Source organism: Melozone crissalis, unplaced genomic scaffold (assembly GCF_028551555.1).
Source record: "Melozone crissalis strain CALT ecotype California unplaced genomic scaffold, PUWL_Pcris_2 ptg000045l_1, whole genome shotgun sequence".
Taxonomy (NCBI): domain Eukaryota; kingdom Metazoa; phylum Chordata; class Aves; order Passeriformes; family Passerellidae; genus Melozone; species Melozone crissalis.
Genome location: NW_026535823.1, coordinates 29,087,493 through 29,103,449, shown reverse-complemented (window position 1 = coordinate 29,103,449; position 15,957 = coordinate 29,087,493). Strand labels below are relative to the sequence as shown.

General features: G+C 41.4%; 1 protein-coding gene across 11 annotated transcripts in view; it reads left to right on the top strand.

Moving 5' to 3' along the window:
* DAB1 (DAB adaptor protein 1) overlaps nt 1-10,520 on the top strand; it is a 414,997-nt gene extending 404,477 nt beyond the window's left edge. For all 11 annotated transcript variants that reach the window (XM_054285850.1, XM_054285852.1, XM_054285858.1 and 8 more), the window contains one exon: nt 7,463-10,520. The gene's annotated coding sequence lies outside the window, so the exon portion shown is untranslated. The remainder of the gene's footprint in view (nt 1-7,462) is intronic.
* The last annotated feature ends 5,437 nt before the right edge of the window (nt 10,521-15,957 follow it).

Below are 15,957 nucleotides of genomic sequence, written 5' to 3'. Positions count from 1 at the left end.
TAAGACATCTTACCCATAGACATAACAATCATTAAATAAAATTATGTAATGATACATTAATGTCTCTACCCTAAATCAATGGGATAATCAGTAGAAGAAGCACGTTTATTATCTGCATGTAAAAAATATTGAAATGGGTTTGTGTATTTTTATCTCTAACTGCAAATTAAAAACATCTGAAAATTATCATCATTCATATTACCATTGGCATACTGATGTTTTAAAAATTATTCATCAATGTAAGTCATTTAAACCCAGACAGACGGGAAAGAAGATCTGTTCATCCTTTGTGTTACAGAACACGTAGAAAATGTGGCTGCCTGTGAATGCTCTGTGATTTGTTTCAATACAGTAAATATATTTTGCCAAAAAAACAGTGGAGCTACAAAGTTTTATGAGCGCTGAGCGTTGTTATTCCATCCAAATACTCTCTAGTGTTGCTGTTTGAAGAATATGTTTCATTATCTTCTCCCCGTCTGCCACTCCTGCTTGGTATTGCCCAAATGCATGATCTGATAGGGCTTCTGTGCTCCAGCACAGAGCTCCTGGAGCAAATCCAGAGCAGTGGGAGAACCCTTCCCATTTTTGTACAGAAATTCCACTGGGATTGCCAGTGACTTACCCATCCTCAGTTTAGTTTCAGCTCCAAATTAATAGTTTCATTAGGAGTCAGTTTACCTTGTGCATTAAATATGATTTAAAAAAACTTATGGTAACTTAGCTTTGATCCGCTTGGGAATAATGGGGTTCTCTCTTAACAACATGTGGTGCTGTGAGGGGGCATCTCCCCCTTCTGTGGCTTCACCCCTGCTCAGCTCCTGGGGCTGCAGCAAAAGCAGCATTGAGCTTTGTGTCTCCTTGAGTCCAGGAGTGACCGTGTGAGGAGAAAGGCAGGCTGGGGTGAGCTGCTCCAGCAAGAACATTCATTATTTACTCCAGTGAGAGCTGCTGCTGCAGATGGATGGTGCCACTTGATAATTTGGCTGTGCCTTTGCCTGCCCTTGGCCAACACTGACATCCCCAGCTATCCCAGCTTCAGGCCACTCCAAGAGTTCTTCCCTACATCATAGAAGAGGATTTGCCCTTTATCTGAGTCCCACACTCTGGAAACCCACATACACCTGTTTATTAAGGTTTATCACAGGGTGGTTCTGCTATTCAGAGCTACCAGGACAGTGTATTAGCAGTGGTCGCATATGGTTTTGCTGCATTTTTAGTTAATCCCTGTAGAGCCTCACATTAAATATGTATAATTCCCTGAAATATATGCTGGGAAACGTTAACTAATGTTCCTGATTATTGTATTACATTAATTCCTGAGAGCTGTAGGCAGGAACAGGGAGCTGAACAAAACAGAAAACCTCTCTCCAGTGAGGTTCCACTAATGTCATTGTGCCTGTGTGCAGAGGCATTCAGCAGCAGCCTGTAGGAAATCCTCTTCCCAAGGCCAGCCCAGCTAATTCCGAAGCCTGGTGTCGTCAGAGCAACGGGAAGTTTAATCCCCATGGAAAATTATCAATTCAGGACTTACTGGGGAATTGTGTATTGAGCTCTGCATTTGGAGGGAAACTTAATGGGGAGAAACATGTCGTGCAGAAGAATCACAGTCTGCATAAAAGCCACTTTTGTGGCTTAGATGGGAGATTACTTCGCTCTTTAGAACATGGTTCTTACCCCAAGAACTGCACAGTAACAACTCAGCTGAATGGACCTCTCAGGAGGGCATTGTGTGCAGAAATGTCAAATCTCTCTGCTCCCAGATCTCTGAAACCAGCTCTGCCCATACCATGTCTTTATTTATCTTGATGTATTCAGAATATCCACCTGCCTGGTTTTTTGTACCCTGATCTTTCAAGGTACCGCAGCAATTTGGTTTCTTGATTCCTTCTGATACTCTAAATTATCATGTAGTTACTATCTTCTTTTCTCCTATTTTTCCTCTCTTCCTTTTGCAATCTTCCACTTCAGCTCTCAAAATCCTCATCCTTCCAGAAGCAGCTCTTTCTAGAAGTCACCCTTCCAGAAATAGCTATGAGCTCTTAGTAGGTAAATGTGGCATTTTATGGATATATTACATTTTTGTCCCTTTATGGTTAAAGATAAGAAGCAGAAAGACTCAACTTCCATAGGTGAAATGAGATTAACTCTTTGCAGAGCTGTTTATTGTATTTGGTTGTTTCCCCTTTGTTCATGCATGCTGTTGAGGACAGATAGTGATTTTGCAGAAGAGGTGAAGATAATACAGAATGACTGCCACCTTCAGATTATTTATGGTTAATCCCCACTGCTGTCTTTAGATTATGTGGGGAGTATTTGAGGTGAAAGGAGAGAGTGGGAAAGAACTGTTTCTCAGCTGTGATCCTAACCAAATGGCTTAAACATTTCTTTTTGTTGACATTTTACATTAAAGCAGGGAGTTTGAACAGAGGAACAAACGCAGCTCTATTGAGCTGCTGCCCAGCTCAAAACTTGCACTGGCAATCATTCATGAGAGATTCTCAAGAAACCTTCAAAACATTTGTGGCTAGAGCATATCTCCTTGAAAAAAAAAAAATCCTTCAGTTGTTCTGAGAAATGTGTGCAGACAATTAAGAGCCCTCAAAACGTGTCACACCCTTCACAATGCCATCAGCACTGTCAGGAGAGCAACAGTTCATTAGAATATTTGTCTGTCAGCTTTTGGTGGTGCTTTGGTGGCCCACTGCCATCATCCATCTTGGAGCATGTGCTGTGCTCAGTGAGAAATGTTCCTAAAAATCTTACTCAGCTCTGGGATGGGCTGCTGTAACTTTTATTTGGGCTGGTTTTAGGAAGTGGAGAGAAAAAGCAATTTATGGGCAAGCCTGGGGTTACCTGGGAGCTTAGTGAGCCTCAGGAGGGAATATCAAGCTGATTCTGCATCCTCCTCTTGCTCCTGCCCCTTTTCTGTTGCACCAGGATTCCAAATAGGCTCAGAATCCTAAAGGCTGCATTTGCAGGACCTGTTCCAGTCTTTCACCTGGCTCAATCAGAACTGGATAAATTCAAAGAGAAATTCCTAATTGCAGGTGACCTGTTCTTGCGGTAGGCTCTAAAGCTGTCATTCTCAAGCTGAAGGCACAGCACTGAGCAGAGCTGGGAACCTGAGAGAAGTAGTGTTGGAAGGGGATCACAGGTTGGGACATCCTACTTCACTCCAGAGAAATCCTGAAATTAACATTTCAGGTCTCCTGATCAATTGGTTGTTCCTATTTCCCAGAAATATGGAGAGGCATAAGCAGAGAAATTCAGGCTGTTCTGTGAACAGGGGCATCCTGCAGGTTTGTCCTCATCTCTTTCAGGCTGCCCATTTCCATGTGCCAGCTCTTACAAGGGCTTCTCACCTCTTCAGTGCCACCAGCCCACCTGAGGCCACCTTCTACCCTTTTATTTCTGCAACTTCTTCCTCTAAACAAGACACAGCGTTCTTTGTAGCTTGTATAGAGCTGTGTTCTTGCTGATTTGCAACCCAACAATTCAATTTAGGGACAAACTTTCCTCGTTTCCTCTGTGATGAGGTCATTTAAAAGTTCCCTGTCTTCTGCACGACAACTGATTTTAAAAATCTACTTGTGAAAATGTAGCATCTTTGAGACTTCTGAACAATTTGCTTCCAATTGGCCATTAGGTTCGATTGTTATGAAGGAGAATTGACAGATAAGTAGATGGAAGGATATGTGGATGACAGATCTGTAGATGGAAATAATTGTGTGGCTACTGTTTTGGGAGAGGGGCCCAGAAATAATCAGTGTTTCTTGGCTGCAGTTCCTTTTTATATCAGGACTAAGATATGGAGCAGGTTCATCTTTCTGAGTAGTTGTCACTGCATTTTCGTTTCATGGATGTACAGCATCCATCTTGCTACTAAAATGACAGAGATTTTTAGAATGCTAATAATCAAACTGGGTATTTGAAACTAGGAGATATTCCTAGGTAGGTTAATGTTAAGAACAGAGGCATAATCCTGAACTAGAAGCCTGCTGTATTTATGCTGCTAATGAAGGCTGCTAGAAAAATCACCAAATATCAGTAAGTAATAATAAGCAATAAATAAAAACAGGCTGTTAATGGGGCATTAGGAATGACCTGTCTTATCACCACAGATATTTAATTTCAACCCCGCTTGCCAACTTTACTCTGTCCTATTTTGCCTACGGGTCAGCATGCAAAAAAGCAGAGAAGATGCTTCACATTCCCACTCCCTTCACTTGCAACCCCAGCACAAGATGCTCATTCTGTGTGGCTCTCCAGCACACTTATTTCATGAAACTCTCTATCATTTGAGCCTGCCCTTTCTGATCAGTCAGCCAGGACTGAAAGTGGCTGCAAAGGGCATGGAAATGTGTTCAGGCCTCACCTCCTCAATTGAGAACATCTTGTCTGCAGCTCTGCACTGAGCAGGTGCCTTTCAGTGATCAAAGGGCTGCCCGGGTAAAAATTAAAAATAGTTTCTTCCTAACCCAGAGTTATGTTTTGTGAGTGAGTTTACCCTTGCAAGCCCAAATGGGTGCTGAGGCTTTCAGGAGATGCTCTCCAGTGATCAGTTCTGCTGGGGAGCAGGTGCTAATATCTTCAAATGGGATGCAAATTTGCTTCTAGCTTTTGCATAATGTTATTTTAAAGCATTAGCACCCTTGTTGCCTCACATAATAGTGGACTGCATCAGAAATGGTGTTTGCTGCTGTCTTGTCCCCCTTAAAATGGGAGGACTAAAGTGATTTGCAGCATGAAGTATTTCTGGAATACAGCAGCAAAAAAAGAAAAAGTGCTTCCAGTTCTTCTCTTGGTTTCTCCCTGTGGGTTGATGAAAGCACATTAGAAATTAGAAATTATTCTGGGCCAGTTCAGCAAGGAGAGCTCTGTAAGATTCGAGGGGTTTATGTGAATTAGAAGCTTTGTCTGCTATTTTATTTGTTCCTCTCTTTTTGTTCTGACAAGGACCAATCCTTTCCTTCCCTCTGCATCTGTTCCTAATGCAGTGGTAGAAGTAGAAGGCAGAAAATGCTGGTGAGATGCTGTGAGAAGAGTTAATGCTCACCTGCCTTTTCATAACATGCCCTGTGTAACTTTTGTGTGGATTATGTAAAAAAAAGGGAGGGTTATTTCTGCTTTCAAGACCCTCCAAGATAGTGCCTGTCACTGTGAGAGGAGCTGTCCATGAGGCCAACAGCACTCAGCTCTCCTTTTGCCTTTTTCCTGTCCCTTTCTGCTCTCTTTTGCCCTCTTGAGTGTCAATATTTTACAGACACCATTTGCATTGTTGGGCTAAAAGCATGCTTGAATTGGTTCAAAGTAATACTAGAAAACAAATCTCAGGCATTGACCAAAACCCTTTGAGTGGGAAGACTGCACACAATTACTGCAATTAATTTCTCATTTAGGCATCTGAAGGGAGAAATCAACTGAAAGGAAGAAGCAAGAGCACACTTTTAATGCAAAATGCTCTGGTCTGCTGGAAGAGAAATTATTCAAGCCAGTGAGAAATGCAGGCCTTTGCCACATCAGGTGTTTGCACAGATAAATGTTGGGTTCGAATCAAAGGAGTTTCTCACTGTAAAGGCTGTCTCAGGCTTGTTGGAAGTGCTGCTGATGATGAGGAGCTCCTCCTCCTCCTCTTCCAAGGGTATGGAGTTCAGTGGCACCTTAGGACACCTGTTACTTCAGCTCTTCTGCATATCTGAAGGATATTTGAGGACAGCTCTAACAAGCAGACTTGACGTTTTGAAAAGCTCTTTTTTTCCCTGAAGGCATTTGAAAAACTGACGTCTTTTGTTCCAAAGGGATGTTCTCCCTCCCTCTCCTTTTCTTCTCCTCCTTCCTTTTTTCACTTCCCTTTGCAATGACCTTAGGTTCAGCAACTGCCTGAGGAATGGCCTGGTGTGTGTCAGGTTCACACATTAATTAGTACAGATTTTCTCTGAACTAGCTGTGATAGATCATTCTGCCAGCTCCAAGCCTGCACGTGAAAATTGGCATAGGTAGATTTAACTCACAGTGTGTGAAAAGCAGTTATTTACTCTCACTCATCTCCTTTGATTACCTTCAGTTTTTCAAGGTCACAAAATGTATTTGCTTCTTGCTGGGGATAATTTCAGCAGCATTTATTTAATCATTCCAGAGGGTTTGTCTCACTCACAGTGCTGGGAGCATACTCAGAGCTCCACGTGGGCACGGGGTGGGGAACAGAGTCTGCAAGCTCCAGAAATGGAACAGTTTTGGGGAATAAAAGACAACTTTCCTTGGCATGGAGGAAACAGGTTGTATTTTGGATTTGTTGTGTGTTCCCGCCTCTAAGGCAGGACAGGGCACTGGGATGGGCAGAGCCTGGAGCACTGGCCAGGCACCCAGAGCACCTATGGATCCACCTTGGGGCTGTTCTCCTCATCCCAGCATCACTTTGACAAACAGTGATTAAAGTCCTGTGCCATCCCCTGGCAGGCCTGTCTGTGCTGCTCAGTGCCCAGTGATTTGCCAGCCTTCTGGGGATTTTTTTTTTTTTTTTGCTCAAAAGTCAGCTCCTGCCAATGCTGCTGTAACACGAGTTGATTCTACCTTGGTTAAATTCAGCGTTGTGGTGTGGTATTTGAATATTTATTAAGCTGTGGAGAGTTAATGCAGTGTGGCATTAATTAGCCTTTCTGCCTGTCTTGCTCCTTTTTTAGATGTCGTTCTTAGTTTAATAAATTAGTTTCTGGAAATGAAGTAGTGTGGATTCCAGGGTCCACGGATGGTTTGCTGCCCACCTTGGCCAAGATGAACACAGTGTTAAGAAAGCTCAGGGTGTGTCATCTATGGAGCAACAGCTGAAGAACATGGCAACTTTTCCCCCCTCCTACATCCAGGAAATTCCCAAGAAAGTGTCTGTTAACGAGTTGACATGCTTTCCTCCCAGCTTTAACAATTGTACTAAAGGTTCCACAGACTCCTAATCAAACTGCACAGGGCTCCTCGTTCTTCATGGGCCACTCATCCTGTTGTTTTAAATCCCATCACAGCTTCATTAGCTCAGCTTTCCGTGGCAGTTTCTGTTTGCAAGTGGTTTTCTCCTGAGCTGTGCAAAACCCACAGTTATGTTCTGCTGTTGTGCTGCCAGAGGGAAACTCAGCCTTGTACACGGGCTGCAGTTCCAGGCTCTGAACTTCCAAACATCCAGCCCTATAAATTATCATTTAATTCCTTCCTATGTCCATGCCCAGCAGTGAGGGTCAATGCATGGCCAGTGCTGGAGGAGGAAATGGATAGAAAACTCTCATTTTCTGATATAATTCCCATTTTCTTCACCACTCAACCGAGGTGCCACGATTGCTCAAGGCAGCACAGAAAGCAAACACTTCCTGTGGGTTTTGCCTCACAGGGTATCGCTGCTCTCAAGCAGATGTTGTAAAAATGTTCTGAAAACGCTGTCTGGAGACATCTCTGCTCATTTTATTTTTGTTATCCCCAGGAAGCAGAACCTCTCTACGCGCAGATTAACAGACCTAAGAAATAGCATTGTTACAGGCTTGTGGTGCTCCGAGACTCAAACGAAACCCAACAACCTGGCGGGCCTTTGGCTTTCATGCTTTTTTCCGATTGATTTTGTCTGACAAAGGAGAGAGTTTGCCCTCCTGGACTGGCTCTACGAGTGTTCCTGATGTGTGTTTTTTTGGCAACCAATGGCAGCACAAAACAAAAACTCTCCCTGCTTCTCATGCCACGAGTGCAGCCCCGTCCCCGCAAGTGGTGGGTATCCAGACTAGGAAATCCTACTCCTCGGTCTTCTTTTAAACAATTGTCACCTTCTGTGTGCCACCTATAAATAATGAGCATCTGAAATTTATTGGGTGTTAGACATTCCTTTTTTTTTTTCTTTTCAGCCAAAAGCAGAGTCTGTATGTAGCAGTGGCATTATCATTCAACAGCCTTTGGGGCACGAGCCGGCACTTTTTATGTCACGGTGACATGTTTTACATCTTCATTTACATCAGGCTGATCCTGACCCTTTTTTTTTCCCTATGTAGACATATTTAAACAACAACAACAAAAAACTGGTGGTGTCTTTTTTTTTTTCTTTATTTTTTCCTTTTTTTTTTTTTAATGTATTTCTTACTCTGTAGTTTTGTATGAGTGACAGATCTAACAGTGAAACACCTCCTGCAGAAATGATTCCCAACTTGAAACCACAGGACAGAACTCGGTTGTTTATCCATCCTTGACTGAAAATGTTGCCAAATGGACCTTTAAGTTCTAGCACATCATGAGGAAGAAATGCTGCTTTCTGTTGGAATACTCATGTTGTGGGTAGAGAAAGGACATGGAGTCCCACTGAGGAGAGACAAAAGAGTCAGTATTTCCTAGGAAACTCTAAACAAAGTGCAGAAAAGGAATATTTTTATTTCTTCAATATCTTGCTGCTGTAATGCTATGCAGACAAGTGTTTTCTTCTCTGTGTGCCATTTTTGATGAAAAAAAAAATCATTTGCCAAATAATACTGGTATGCTTCTGGTTTAGGAGTTTGGATGAAGCGGACTTGACAAATGGGACAAGGACGGCATGGATTTTGGAATAACAAACTGACTCTGTGATCAAAATTGTTCATCTTTATCACTTTTTGTACATCAGAAAAAAATCAAATGGGATTTTTATTTTATAACTTGAAAAAAAATCTTACTGTTAAACTCTTTAAATGTTTAAGGGGAAATGGCTTTAAGGAGTTCAAATGAAAATTGCCATTTTTTTTGTAAATATAAATGTTATGAAAATTCTTTTACTAATGCCATTACACAGTAGAGAAGGTAGCAAGTTGCAGTGCTTGGGAGGTGTGGCAAACCCAGTTTGTGGCTCTCACATCACATATGTTTTTTCACATGCTTAACAATAATGGGCTGAAGCTCAAGTGCATTTGCCAAAAGCAGTCAGCTTGTCAGCAACTAGTGAAATTAATGGGAACACATGATTTTATGGTCTAGCATTATCACACAGACATAATTCCACTTACAAGAGATCACTTTCCATTGACATTCCTTTGAGCCTCTGCATAGAAGTCATCCAAGTGTTTACATGCAGAACAAAAAGAATTTAAAACTTCCTTTTTTTACATTTATGGAGCAAAAAGTGCAGTGTTTGGGTTCATACGTTTAGCACATGATTTTCATAAAGAATCTATATATTTTTGCCCTACAGAGAATTGTTATACAGGTCAAATGTGTTTTCCTGATGTTCCTATGCAGTTACAGTATATTGAATTTAGTGGTTTAACACTAAAAAGAAAAATAAAAAGAAGAAAAAAAAAAGGAAAAAGGTTAAAGAAATCAAAGGATTAATCAGTTTTTAGGGTTATTGTGCAGATTTTGTTTTGAAATTGACACATTGGGATTTACATTTTTGTCATGATTAAAATAGGCCTGGAGTTATCAATGTTTTACTTTCTTTCATCTCTATTATAAGCTAAAAATGGTTTAGAAGGCAGAATAACTGGGGTGATGATTGTTGGTGTGTGCAACCAAATCTCACAACACAATCCCATTCTTTTATTTTGAATTAGAGAAATTAGAGAAATGTGTGTTGCAGAATGTATGTGAGTGAGAAATTAGCTGTGAATAGACCTAATGAACCTGCAGAGAGGAGAATTTTATCCCCATCCACGGTCATTTGATGCTCGTTCCTTAGTCATGTGCAAACAGCTCCGTAGCAAATCTTGTTTTCCCATTGGAAGGTCAAGTTTTCTAACTGGAGGAGATAATTTAAAACTTGGTGGATCGAGTGTTTCAGGATTAAAAGCAGAGGTAAAAGCGTTTCTGGAGGACACTTCTGTCAGAATATTTTCCTGATTTGCACAGTGGTGCTACTTTCTTCCTCAGCAGCTTTTTTTTGGGTTTTGTCCTGCACATGGAACCACAAACCCCGTTTTGGTTCATCACAGCCATTGGAGGTTTAGTGTCATCAGTGCATTTCCAGTTGTGGGGTGAAACACAGGGGAAAGAAGAGCTTGCTGTCTCAGAGGATCACGTTTTTGTAGGAAGCAGGTCACTCATGGATAGGTGCCGAGGGAATGAGGCTGGAATTCTGGTGTCTCTGGGCCATCACCACGGACCTTTGTCTTACTTTTGCTCATGAATAAAAGCAGATTCTGGATTGTCTTGTCCTGTGATCGTCCTTGTCGTGGCTGGGATGCTGAGCTCAGAGGGCTGCACTGTACCAGTATTGTAGATAACTCCAATATCCAGCTTGTGCAATTGTTTAACCCCTCATCCTTCACTAGCACTAAATTCGTCACTTTAAATTTACAAACCAGGGAACCCCACCAGCCATCCTGTTACCATCCCCCCCGTAGCTTCTTGATCTTCACCTGTCATGAAAAGATATTTTGATAGATCGTAGTCATCCGAGTGTCTGATGGAACCTTTCATCTCAATAACGTACTGGGCACCTTCTTTGCAAAAATGTTTACTCCGTGGTTTTCATTCCGTTTTATTTCTGCATTCTGACACTTATTTTTTTAATAAAGATGAGAAAGAGAAAATGACTGTTGCAGTACATTTCTAAACCTACTTTAACTTTACCTCAGATAACGACCATTTGTTAACATCTACGGGCACATTGTTTTTAACTTTCTGTGTAATGCATTCAGCAACAACAACAGAAACCAACAAATTTTTAGAGATTTTCCATTAATTTCTGTAACACACCATGTAATACTGTTATGAATAAAACCATTAAAAAAAGGTGTCATTTCAGTAAGTTTGTTTCATAGCTTGTGCTCCTCTGGGATAATTCTGCCAGAGTTAAAATGCAGTGTTTGTGTCTGGCATGGCCTTTATTTTTAACAGTGGAAATACCTGGGAAAGGAGAAAATCCTCAATTTGGGGAAAAACTAATCTTTAACACCAAGTGTTGCTTATCTTGCAAATGTGTAACTTGCTGATTTTGATTGCTGCCTCCACTTTTTTGGCCTCTTTTTGGGTGTTTTAGGATGAGCATCCCAAAGCAGCAGGTATTTGTATCACCTCCTGTAAAATGCCACATTCCTGGGACAGCCCATGCTGTGTGATGCTCCCAAAGCTGGTTTATCTTTGTGGCATGAAAAGCTGAAATTAATTTTGCTCTCTTTTTTCATTCGAGTGGGATTTCAAATTAAAGATGTGCATTTAAACATGACAGTTTTGAAAGCAGAACCCCCCCCCACAAAATTTCCAGTAACGTGCACAGAACTGATAATAAAGCTCAGCTGAGAAGGAATTTTCCCATTCTCTGCCAAGAGAGTAATGCAGTAAAATTTAAGAGTAAGAAAAATATGTTTTATGTACAGGGAAAGAGAGAGGTGTGGACGTGTGCACATATATTTTATTGTATTTCTACTTTTTGATGTCTCATGCCCTCCTTGAAATGCCCAGTAGGTCATGGTGAAGCATTCCTTGCCTTTGTCAGTGAACATTGTTGAAATGCTTGGATCCCACCTGAGAATAAAGGTTATTCTGCTGTGGTGAAAGCACTCCAGTGTTAATGGCATTTTGATTTGTGTGTAGGTAACTGCACCCAGGTGTCCTTGGAAGGAAGAATGCAATCTCAGGTTTTCAACCAGCTACAAAACATCAACTTTAATGAGCCACAGCTAAGAGTGGATTTAAATAAAATGCATTTTTTGCAATGAAGGCTAAACCTGGTCTTGTTGATCCTCTTCTGGTACCCTCACGGTGAGGTTGGTTGAAAAATCAGAAAAATTGGCTCATGTTGTACAGCTGTTGTGGAAACTCAGGTTAAAAATTCAGAATGAGCAGGTTTGAGGTGTAACCTGGCAATGGTGAGGAAGAGGAATCCCAAGGAGGGAGGGAAGGACCTGTTCTGTGTGCCCAGAAGGGGTAAAAATGTATTTGTACTGTGCTGTGTTTATGTGCTAAATCACATTAGTACTGCTGTAACTCAGAGTCTCTGTATTCTGTATGAGAGTGCCCAGCTCAGACATGCCCACTTCAAGAAATGATCCCAATTTAACCAGTGCTAATTAAGGCCATGATCTCGTGCAGTAATGAGGATTTCATTAGTAAACAGTTTGCAGAATCAGCCTGTGGTTTTCCAGCAGTGAGAACGCTGTCAGATCTCTCCTTTCCATGTCAGTGGCTTTGGGAAAGCAGCTGCTTGCACAGACTGGGAATATGCAATTTTCACTCCCTCACACTGGATTAAAGGCTGTGTTTTCTGTGCTTTAATCTCTGCTCACTGACAGTTGCTGCAACAGAGAAGGAAACCTCTTTCAGGCTGTTTTTTAGGTTGTGAAATATATTTCCATGCACTGTTTCCTTTTTTCTTTCTTTGCTTTCTGAAGAACTCCTTGTCCTGTCAGGTTCATATTTATTGCTTTCCTGGCTAATGCTGTTCTCAGTCAGAAGGATGCCGTGTCAGAGAAATGAAAGGGGATATCTGTTGGCAGTTTTGCACAGAGGTTTGAATCTGTTCTCCACAATTTCCTCCCTGAGCCATCGTGGGATGCTCGCAGTGCTGAAGGAACACAGTGGAGGTGCAGGAACAGCTCCTGGCTTCTCCTTCTGCTCCTCTTTGTGCCATCCTGGGACTCAGCCTCCTGCTCCTGGCTCTGGGTTGGTGTTACTGCTGCAAATACCATGATTTGTAAGAATATTTCTCTCTTGTGCTGAGATCTTCCATGAATTCTTCTCACACTGATTTGCTTTTTAGGATCAGCCCCATTAAAAACCTTTATTATGTTGTTTTTAAATACCCCAGGTAAAACTGACAGGGGGAGGAATAAAGAGATGGATTTGGTGGGGTTTTTTCTGCTTTTACTTGCTGTCTGAAACTGAATTACACATTTCAGCTGATGACAGTGAGGAATATGGGGAGATATCCTGATAGGATTTCCTGAGGAGCTGTAACATGGCCTGTCTCTGTCTGAAATTATCCTACTGGAGGCAGGAAATAGCAGGTCTATTAGTGAAACAGCTCTCCAGCTATTAGTTTTTACAGCTTTAAATAGTCTTATCTCAATGGATGTGTTTGCCCTGTGGCTCATCTATCACCCTAAAATGTTTTATCAGCACCTGAAAAAATCTCAATGAAAAGAACAACCTCAGATGTTGCCCATTCAAGGGGCTTTTAGATACAGAATTTTTTTTTTAAAGGGTCTTTTTAAAATCTGATATTATTTGCTGGCTTTTCAACCCTGTTTCATAGCTCCTATAGCACCACTTCCATAAATACTCCCCACCAACAAAGAAAGGAAATCACAATAGATTAAAGGAAAATCAGGTTAACAGGCAGCAATCTCTGCCCATTCAGCCTCAGACATTTGTGAAAATAAAGGATTAGGAAGAATTACTGCCAGGTACTAGCTGCACAAAAAAAAAAAAAAACAAAAAAAAAAACAAAAAAAAAACCTTTTATGTCATCTTTGTCTTCTCTAACAGTTATTAGAGGTGTAAGAACAGCTCTCAGTGTCAGAAGTGACCTGTATTTGAAACGAGCAGAAGTCACAACGATGTGAGATGTTGCATTTTTTGTAAATTTTGTTGTAAATTTTGTACTGTTTATTTGACACACAAATTATGAGTACCTTTTTTTTTTTTCTTTAAAAAATGCTGTTTCTGGTTTGAAAATAAGTTTGTTTGTGTTGTCTTGAGGTCTGATGGAGAGGAGATGGAGACAAGGGATGGGACAAGGAGGGGTTTTCTTTGTCTTACCCTCTTACAGGACTTTGGAGCTTTCAGAGTAGGTGAACCTGTGCCAGATTTGCCTCAGTCACAATGACATATTATTTTTATTGGAACAAAGGCCACAAGAGGACAATTAAGTTCAGCAAGGTGAGTTTTTTATGTCCAGGGCCTTCCAGAGACCAGCCTCACACCAGAAAATAACAGTGTTAGTAACAAAAATGGTGATACAGTGGATTTGTTGCAAAAATGTGGAAATATTCTTTGGTTGTAAATTTTACCATATATTTGCCACCTTATTTTCTTCACAATTAAAATTGGTGGGAAGCTTCTTTTTACCTTATTTGAATGAGTTTTTCCACAGAAAGAAAGAAGTTCTGACTTCTGAAGCAGGGAATAAAACAGTTTTCTCAGAGGAGAAAAAGCAACTTTTTGAAAAATGCATTGATAATTCTGTAAACAGCTCCTTGCTGACTCCAGCCTGATCTTCCTTTCAGCTCTGATGTGTTTCAGTTTTTTCTTTTAACAGGAAACTGCCATTTAAAGAACCATCATGTTTGGTGAGACTGTAGAGAATTATTTATGGGGAGCAAAGGCTCCCAAGCTCGGGATGTGAACTCTGCAATGGATGTGTTGCACTTGCAGGCTCCATTTTCATGGTGGGAATTTGATTTCCAAGTGTGATAAATCCTAATTCAGCAAATTAGAGAGATGGTTTGGGACTTCAGCCCACCAGAAAGCCACAGTCAGCAGTGGAGAAGGAGCAGCAATGGAGAAGAGGACAACAATGGAAAATAGACAACATTCCCCCTGATCCATGGACCCAGGGAAGCAGAAAGTGACCTGTGCTTGCTGTCATAAATTTCATGTGTTAGACCCACCTCTAATTAAATCAGGTTGTAAATTATGTGTAAAACCTGATGGTGCTTTTTAGTTCTCTCTGAAAAACGTGTTGAGCTCTAGGAAATTCAGTCTCTTGGGTCCCTGCTCCTGTTTCAGCCTCACTTCTGGTAATTCACCATTCCTTCTGTGTGTTCATTCACCACCGAGATGAAACAAAGAAAACTCCACATGCTGGGATCACTGTCATGGTTTGAAGTTCTGTCTAGAGGGTGCTCTGTGTTTATAATCTTGGTTTATCTTTTACTGCTGTTGAAATATTGGATGTGTGCTGTATTTCCCAGCCAGCAAAGGTCTTGTGGATGGAGAGGTCTTTCTGTAAGTGGGGTGGTTTTTTTTGTTCTGTTTTCTTTTTTGTCATGGACAAATGATTAACAGCTGAATCAATTGTGCCAGAGGTTGAGCAAGCTGTATCACACAGGCACATCTTGGGTTCAGGCTGGGGCAAAGTCATTTGGAAGGAAAAAAATCAGGCACAAAAGGCAAACAGAAAGCTTTGCACAGCCCAAATCGTCTCCCCCAACAGTTTGTCCTCAATGTCCAGAGGGCAGTTTATCACTGTGCTCAGTAACTCTGGGTTAAAAAAGGCTGCCTGAAATACAATGTTTTATTTGGAGCAGATTCCTACAAGGATTCGGTTAATGTGCCTCTCTGTGTTAAATGTTATCATCAGGCTGCCAAGCCAGAAAGATGTCCCAGCCAGTTGCTGATGTTGCAGGGATGTGGCTCCACAGGCAGAATAATTTCATTTGTAAGGTAACTGTGACACATTAAGGTGTAGTGCTCATCCAGGTAATGGCACTGAGCTTGTTGGGTTTGTGTGTTATTACTGAACATGAATCATTATATGTATAGCACCCATCATTGCCATGCTGAGCAAATTAAAATGTATTTACTCTTTGTATAACCAAAGCACTCAGAGATGTGTCCCAGGGTGAGAGATTGTGCTGCTAAAAGCCAGAGTTGCACAGTCAGGCTCTGTCTTCTCAAAGATCTTGTCCAGCTAGAGGGAAAACACAATGATATTCCTCAATTTGTGCAGGGAAACACAGATTCAGAGAATTTTGCTCTCTCTAAGATGCTTGCTGTAGGCTAAGACTAATAGGAAAATGACAGGAAGGACTCTCGTGTCTCAGGAATCAAAAAGCTGTGCCTGGAGGGAGAAGCAGCGGGATGTGAAGGCTCAACAAGAACCAAAGAAAAACTTGCAGGTTCTGTCTGATCTGCCTTTGCACGCCCAGCTGAGCTGGCTGATGGCCACCAGCCCATGGTAAGTTCTCAGCCCAGTCAGGACCATTTAAGAGAGAGAATGACTCAGTGTAGCAGCAAGAAAACACCAAGACATTACATTGGATACCCTGGCAGGTCCTGCTTTCCTGGGCTCAGGACTTTGGGGAT